The 8,825-nt window shown below is 48.0% G+C and overlaps 1 long non-coding RNA gene across 1 annotated transcript; it reads right to left on the bottom strand.

Annotated features, from left to right (window-relative positions):
- Positions 1-5,348: 5,348 nt before the first annotated feature.
- Positions 5,349-8,776, bottom strand: LOC111823506. Its single transcript, XR_002826535.1, has 3 exons — positions 8,604-8,776; positions 6,903-7,068; positions 5,349-6,497 (listed from the first exon to the last, which is right to left on the bottom strand). It is a non-coding gene; the product is annotated as an uncharacterized LOC111823506 (long non-coding RNA).
- Between the last annotated feature and the right edge of the window lie 49 nt (positions 8,777-8,825).

The following is an 8,825-nucleotide window of genomic DNA, read 5'->3' on the forward strand; positions in this document are numbered from 1 at the left end:
CAAGAACCCCACACTGCTGGCTGGTCCAAGGCCAGCCTGCCAGGGCCAGGCCCCCCTTCCGGTAACACTTTAAGGTGCGCTCCATCATGCCCTGATTTTACACACAAGACAACTGAGGTCCAGAGAAGTGCAGTAACTGGGCCAAGGTCATGGTGTGAGTCCGGCCAGAGCTGTGGTTCTGGCCAGGTCTATGGATCCATGGGCTGTCCTCCTAAGGCAGCTGTTCTCAACCAGTGGGTTGCGACCCCTTTGGCGGTCGAACGACCCTTTCACAGGGGTCGCCTAAGACCATCCTGCATATCAGATATTTACATTATGATTCATAACAGTAGCAATATTACAGTTATAAAGTAGCAACGAAAATAATTTTATGGTTGGGTCACAACATGAGGAACTGTATTTAAAGGGCCAGAAGGCTGAGAACCACTGTCTAAGGCAGTGATGGTGAATCTATGACACGCGTGTCAGAGGTGACACGCGAACTCATTTTTTTGGTTGATTTTTCTTTGTTAAATGGCATTTAAATATATAAAATAAATATCAAAAACGTAAATCTTTGTTTTACTATGGTTGCAAATATCAAAAAATTTCTATATGTGACACGGCACCAGAGTTAAGTTAGGGTTTTTCAAAATGCTGACACGCCGAGCTCAAAAGGTTCGCCATCGCTGGTCTAGGATGATAGCCGCCCAATAGCACGTACTGCGTACCAGGCGCCGTTCTAAGACTAGTTCACTTAGGCCACAGAGTGAGGCGCCATGGTAGGTTCTATTGCCATTGCTACTCACAGAGGTGGGAAGTGAGGCTCAGAGAAGCTGTGTAACTTGTCCAAGACCACACAGCAAGGGGCAGAGCGGGGACTTGAACCCAGGCGGGCCAGTTCCGGAGTTTGTGCTCTCCCTCTCCCTCCCGCACTGTCTCTCACTCCCGTCTCTCCTTTCAGCCTCCTCGGACGGCCCCGCGTGGGTTCTTGGAGCCGCCCGTGCTTCCCGCCTGCCTGTGAGTCAGCGGGAGCCCTCTCCCGGTCAGACTGGTTGCCCAGAGGTCCCTCGCACCCTGTTTGGACACGGGGCGTTAGTAATGATGGTGTGCAGAAGGCTGTGTCCGGGCAAATTCCTTCCGTCCCCCAAGGCAAGGAAGGGGAACCCGCCCAAGACTCGGGCAATTCAATAAAATTTGGTAATAAACGCACTCTTTTGAACATTGTGTGCGTAATAATTAGGATGGAAACTACCGAGAAGATGAAAGTAGCGAGTGGCTAAGTTGTCAGGGTGGCTCCTGGCAGCGTGGTGGGGAGTCAGCACAGGGTCCTCCTCCATTTGGCTGGACTCGGAGACACCTTCTCTGAGTCTTACTGTTCTCATTCCTCACAGGAGGGGACTGGATTCCGGGTAGAAAACGGTACTTTCCAGAGCAACCTAATGCTCACAGAAAGGACTAGATTTCACACATGCCTAGTGGACAGGACAGGCAGCGGTCAGGTTCCCACCCGCATGGCCCAGCCTCCTCTGCGGCCAGCCTCCTGCTTCCGACGGCCCATCAGCACGCTGGTGTCTGATGACAGGTTGCAAACCTGGTCACATATTCAAAGCCAAGAAGGTTTCTTGGATGGGGTCCAGGCCTGCAACGTGTGCTTTTTTAAACAGGCTTGCTTTCTTATCCACTTACCTGACTCCTCAGTGGATTTTTCTAGATTGTCAGAGTAGGTGGTCCATCATAGACCAAAGAACGTCAGGGCTGGGAGAGGTGACAGAGCAGCACACCCTGGTCTCTCCACCAAGGTTGTCTGGGAATCACCATCCTCGTTTTTACAAGATCTACAAACACCTGATTGAGTATCTTACTTTAAATAAACAACTATTGTAAACTGAAATGAATCGTTTTAAAAAGGAAATTCTTTATCATTCTTATTTTGTTGCTGTTAATCCTCACCCGAGTATATTTTTCCATTGAACTTTTTTTAGAAGGAGTGGAAGGGAGGCAGAGAGACAGAGAGAGAAAGACATCAATGTGAGAGAGACCCCCTCTCCCCCCCACCGCCCACACATGTCCCGACCAGAGCTGGGGATCGAGCCTGCAACCGAGGTACATGCCTTTGACTAGAATCGAACCCAGGACCTTTCAGTCTGTGGCCCGACACTCTATCCACTGAGCCAAACTGGCTAGGGCTATCATTCATTATTAAAAGCATGGATTTGATTGCTCCTTACACAAACATACATGCATTTCTAACGTGCACTGAAATAAACATGTAGCAATTGAAAAAATTTTAAATGTTCATCTGTGTACCAGCCAAAACTCCTTCCAGGTGCGCATCCATGGTGCAGGCCCTTGAAGCATGAGCTCCAAGCAGAGCAGAGTGTACGGCTGGAGTGTGACTACAGAACACATCCATGGGACATGGCCATGGTGCCTGTCCCCGGAGCACCTCCACATGCATGTCACGGAGCACATTCATGCAGCATGTGTATGTGCCTGTCTATGGTGTGCATGCACTGAGCATGCCCAAGGGCACATGCGTCACATCCATTCACAAAGCACAGCCACAGGCCATGTCCAGGGGGGATGTCCGAGCGGCACGTCCACGCAGCACAGGCCCGTCCCCGTCATTTTGCCGGGAGGGGGCCCGAGGTCCAGGAGGGTTGTCCACAGCCTAAGCCTACCAGCACGGAAGCCCATTCGGAGAAGAGGCCCAGGCTCGGAATTGAGGGGCCCTGTGGGGGCTCACGTCGACTTGGCTTGTTCATTTTCCAAAGGGTGGTCAGAGTTTTACAAGATGTGATGTGGCCGGAAATGCAAGGGTTTCCAGCCACCGGGGCCACCTGATACCATTAAACAGCCCACCCTCCTTCTTGTCTCGCCATTAACCTTCCAGACAAAGGACCCACTTCTACAGCTGAGCCCAAAGCCTTTTCCTCTTGTCCATTCAAGCCCTGTTTCTTTTTTTTTTTTTAAATATCTTTATTGATCTCAGAGAGTAAGGGAGAAGGGAGAGATAGAAACATCAATGATGAGAGAGAGTCATTAATTGGCTGCCTCCTGCATGTCCCCACTGGGGATCAAGCCCGAAACCTGGGCATGTGCCCTTGACCGGAATCGAACCTGATACCCTTCAGTCCACAGGTTGACGCTCTATCCACTGAACCAAACCAGCCAGGGCCAAGCTCTGTTTCTTAACCCTAAGCAGAACAATCACCTGGCTTCTGGGCTCTATTACGTAATCAATGCTGGGCGGACATCTGTAAGGCCTGCAATTCGTTTGTCCTCCTGTCTCCTTCTCTAGTCTCAAAACCATATAGCCACACTGCCGACGGCCAGAGAAAAATGGACTCTCTGCAGTGTATGGCTTTTCTGTGCAAGCTCGGAGGAGGGATGGTCTTTAAAAAATGACCGGAGAGCGATCGATTAGAGGCCAATTCTACAAACTGTGGTTCTATCATAGGCTGGGGACACAACACGAATGCAAACACCCGTGCAGAATTGGAGGGACTGGTGGTTACAAACTAACACGCAGATGCTGATGAAATCGATTTCGATGCTGATTTTCTGGGTCTGAAAAATTAGATTTAACTCCCAAGGCGTGCCTGTTTTCATGTCGAATTTCTCCTGGACTCTCTAGTAATAAAGTAGGAATAAAGGGACCAGTGGGCTGGGAGGGGAGAGTGAAAGGGCTGCTTGTTTCTTGGGGTGCAGGTGGCCGGGGCTGCAAACAAGTATAAGCCCCTCAAGCTCCCAGGAAGGGAAGCACTGCATTGGCTCCAGGCACGGGGCAGAGTGGAGGCTCAGAAAATATGTGTTGAACTTTCTTAAATCTTTTTTAAAATTTATTTCCCAGGATTCCTTTTCCACTAACCTTCTACAATGTCCTTTGTCCTTCTTAGTTGGTCTCTTTTTACACATTCAGAAATAACCAACATATTAGGATAAACTACTTCCTTTTAACTTCTCTCAAAAACACACTCATCCCTTTCTTTTCTTCTGTAATATTCCTTCTAAATTTCAAAAGAGAAACCATAAAGAGTATTATTATTATTGACCTACCCAGTTTGGCTCAGTGGATAGAGCATCGGCCTGTGGACTGAAAGATCCTGGTAAAGGGCACATGCCTAAGTTTCGAGCTCAATTCCCAGTAGGGGGCGTGCAGGAGGCAGCCAATCAATGATTCTCTCTTATCATTGATGTTTCTATCTCTCTCCCTCTCCCTTCCTCTCTCTGAAATCAACAAAATATATATCTATATATATAAAAGCCCAGCAACCTGACTGGCATAATGACCAGAATGACTAGAACAACTGGTAGCTATGACGCACCAGGCCTGATCTGGGCCCCGATTGGCCCCCCCCCCCCAATTGGGGATGGGGCCAGCCAGCAACCTCCTGCAGCCCCCCCCCCCCCCACTGGCCCGGCCCAATAGGCCCCCATTGGGGCAGGTCGGTTGGACCCCACCTGTGCATGAATTCGTGCACCGGGCCTCAGTATATATATATATATATTTTTTTTTTAAAAAGAGTATTATTATTTAAAAAAAAGTTATCTTACATACCTTTAGCAATTATTAATAGTTGAGCTACATAAGAACAAGCCCAAAGAACAAGTACAGCTATTGTAATGACTAATATTATTAGCAGACAGGTAAAGACAATCAAATAAGAACTTTCTTAAATATTAGTCTTCGTTAGCCAGCACGTGAGCCTTGGTGTCTGGCATCCTATACCTCTTCACCCTGGAACCAGCGATGAAGAGCTTCCCCAGGGCGCAGACAATGACACTTTCCTTGAGAAAAGGGGTATGGCTCCCTTACTCACTTCTCACACTTGGGTGATCTTCATAAAAATGCAGCTTCGGGGTTAGTCCATCTGGGCCAGCCTGAGATTCTGTGTTTCTACCAAACACCCAAATGATGTCGCTTTGCTCATCCATGGACCACATCAAGAGTTTCCTGAACTAGCCTGTATTCTTCTGGCTTCCCTACTAGGCAGCTGTGTGGCCTTGGGTGGTCTCAGGGCCTCTCTGGGCTTCAGTTCTTCATTGAAGGAATATTCAATCCAGAAGTAACCCCAAGAGAAATTAGTCCAAACTCTATCTTGCCATTTAACAGATGGGGAAACGAGAGAACAGAGACAGAAAGTATTGGGTTGAGAGCAAATGACTGGTTTTCCAGCTATGCTTTCAAAAGTAGTGCTGTCCGGCCCACGTGGTATGGCTCAGTGGTTGAGCATCTGCCCATGAACCAGGAGATCCTGGTTCAATTCCCTGTCAGGGCACATGCCAGGGTTGAGGGCTTGATCCCTGGTAGGGGGCAGCCGATAAATAATTCTGTCTCATCATTGATGTTCCTATCTCTCCCTTTCTCTCTCTGAAATCAATAAAAACTTTTTTTTTTAAAAAGTAGTGCTGTCTCATAGAAATAACCACAAAATTTGAAATATGTAATTTCAAATTTTATGGTAGCCACACCGAACAGAGTAAAAAGAAACAGCTGATATTCATTTTAGTACTACATTAAACTCCTAAGTCAAATATTATTTTCACATGTGATCAAGATAGTAAGTTATTTGTGAGATCTTTCCCGTCCTTTTTTACCGTGCTAAGATTTTGAAATTCGGTGTAAGTACACTCCCGGTGAACATCTCGAGTGGCACTGGCCACATTTCCAGGATGTTCAGAGCCACGCTGGACGGGTAAAGATCAAAGTTGTCTCATCCTACCCAATTGTACCAACACAGACCATTAGGACCAATTTTCCTTTGGTCGGTAGCATCATTCCCGCGATAAGTGATCATTTTTTCACAGACACTGGACCAGAAAATTAATCTTCCAACCGGAGGTGGAGCTTCCTTTGGCCAAGTTGAATAGCATTCCATTTCTGGGAGGGACCTTCAAAGTAGCCTAATCTCATTAGATACATGACTTTGAACACCAGAAAAAGCTGAGTAGCCTGCTTCGGGGACCGGTGATGGCCGGCTGGCAGGTGGAACCCACATTTCCACAGTTCTGCATGTGGCCTGCTTATGATCCCGAGCCAGCCACCTGGGAGGTGCCCGAGAAGTCTCCCCCACCTTCTTCCCCTCCTCCCCTTCCGGTTTTGCACCAAACTGATCTGTCCCCGGAGAAGTTGCTCGATTAAAGTGAGATTTGGGAGGAGGAAGTGTGACTTCCAGTTTGCCTGGGAGGTGCACCTCCCCAGGTAACATTTGTTACATAAGCGGCAGCGTGGCACGCCTCACTGAGGAGTGTCTGCAGCGCCTGTTTCAGCCAGGCAGGCCGCTCCGGCTGTCCCTGGATCGGTGTGTGGAACTGAGGCCTGGAGCAGGCATCTGATGAGCAGGGCCAGTTCTCGGGTGTTAGCCCCAAAGTGCTTTTCTGCTGCCACACAACCTCAAGAAAAACCAGTTTTCGGAGCACCACACCTAGGATCATATGATGCAATCCGATATTAGCGTCTCATTGCATCAGCGTTTCTGACGCATGTGTCTTTTGCTCCGGCAAAGAGGTTCCTAATGGGAAAGGAGAAAAAAAAAAAAAAAAAAGAATGAAAAAGACTCGCTGGCTGAAAGCTTAAAGGTCCTGTCAGTACTGTTCCTAATTGGCCACACAGGGTGTTTGGAGAATAAACACTCAACCAACTACTGCGGCCTGACAAGCATCAGCTTGCCATTTCCTGAAGGGGCCTTGATGGCGTATTTAGGCGAAATTCTCCTCTGGTTGGTTCTATTTGTGTTTTATATCAAAGCATCAAGGTTTAATCTCCTAAATCTCTCTTACTGCTATTAAGAAGAGGCTTTCAAAGGGTGCTTCGACTCCCTGTCTCGACCTTTCCGAACACCTCATTTCCAACGTTCTTTCACATAATGCTCTTGGCTCCCTGGACACAGGCGTTTGACTTTGATCAAATACAGTACCTTAGATTTGGACCTCGAGGTTTGTCTGTCTTTCTTTAGACATTATTTTGCCTCTCAATCTTGCTTCTTGCTATGATGCTTAAGGAATGAATGAACTGCAAACATCCTAGAACTCTATCCATCTTCAGGAAGTTGCCTGAAGAAGGAACTTCCTTGTACAGCATAGCTAAGGAAAAAAGGGTGCAGGTAAAAATCTGTGGTAGGAGACCATGTGATGATACTGAGATCCTAACACAGACCCCTCCCAGGAGGCACCAGGATCTTCTGGCAAAAAATCAATCCTTAATGCGGCTCACTGGGCTCTCCGTGAGTCAGCCCTTGCCTATGTCTTCAGTTCTAGCCTCATGGCTCTTCTCACTCAGGCCCAGAGGATGCTTTTCCTCCCAAGGGGCACGTCTCTCAAGATCCCTAGACTCTGTGTCTGTGTGTACTGCTCCCTCCGGCCGCCCTGGAATAATCTTCCCATCCCTGTTCATCTGGTGGGTTGTTGTGTGTGTGTGTTGTTTTTTTTAAGGGAAAGAGAAGGGAGAGGGAGAGAGAGAAAGAGAAAGAAACATCAATCAGTTGCCTCCCCCGTAAGGGCCTGAAGTGGGGACCAAACCCGCAACCTTTTGGTGTACAGGACGACGCTTCAATCAACTGAGCCACACGGCCAGGGCTGGTGAGTTCTATCTATCCTGTAAGTCGGCTGAACTTCCCACAGGGATGCCTTCCCTGGCCCAGCATAGGATGAAGTCCCTTGCCATGATGGTCCAATGAAGGTATCACTTTGCAGTGCTTGTGTGGGGGGAGGAAAAAGCTGTCCTCAACCCTCCCAGTCTCCAGCTGGGACTGAAAATTACTGGCAAAGACAGAGAAACAGGAGAAAAGGATACAAGTTTATTTTAATGTAAGTGCCATGTGAAATAGAAGGACACAGAGACCCAAAGGACAGCTTTTGTGTTTTTCTGCTGAAGAGTGGATAGCCATGGAGGACTAGGGTAGGTTGAGGAGTAGGAGACAAGTGTCTAGTTGAGGGAAACTTATCAAGGCCTGTTTACTAGGATTCTTCCTGGTGGCCCTTGATCACAGATAAGGATGCTCCTTTCCTCCCGGTACCGCGGGGCACCTCTCCCCTGAGGGCTTTATGGCTTATTTCAGAGAAGAAGGTCTGAGGGTGGGGGCGAGGGTCAGAGTGACCTTCCTGCTCCAGCCATTTTCTCAGAACTCCTTCAGCTTAAAACATTCAATGTGCCAGCCCGTGTTGCTCAGTGGTTAGCGTGGACCTATGAACCAGGAGGTCACGACTGGCTTCCCTGTCAGGGCACATGCCGGGGTTGAGGGCTTAATCCCCAGTAGGAGGTGTGCAGGAGGCAGCCAATCAATGAGTCTCTCTCATCACTGACGTTTCTGACTCTCCCTTCCACTCCGAAATCAATAAAAATATAGTATTTTAAAAAATATATCCGATATGCCAAGGTGCCACATTTTGGGGTGGCCTGTCCTGAACCCACCCCTTACCACACGTGTATTGAGGTAAGTGTGCCTGTTAGACCTTGCATTCCTGCAGGGTGGATATCTTGTATCCCCAGCACCTAGTACTGTGTGTCTTGCATGTACCAGGTGCTCACTAAATAGTTGTCAAAACACGAAAATTTTCCATCAAAACTAGCTTTCAGTACATCCTTGGCCTCCAAGTTAACTACTAATTAATTAGCAAACCTTTATGTAACTCTACCATGTAGCAGCATCCTACTACATCCTGGGGACACATCCATAGGCAAGGAGAAAAAAAATACAGCTGCTTTTTTTTCTGTACAGGGGGAAATTATTCAAATTGTATTCGTGCTTCATTCCAATCACTCAATTAGGGCACGTCCCTTGCTAGCGGATGCGCGAGCCAAGTATTTTCACTCGAGTGTCCTCCGGTGACCTGTCTAGACA

This window comes from Myotis lucifugus, unplaced genomic scaffold, assembly GCF_000147115.1.
Source record: "Myotis lucifugus unplaced genomic scaffold, Myoluc2.0 scaffold_523, whole genome shotgun sequence".
In the NCBI taxonomy this organism is placed as follows: domain Eukaryota; kingdom Metazoa; phylum Chordata; class Mammalia; order Chiroptera; family Vespertilionidae; genus Myotis; species Myotis lucifugus.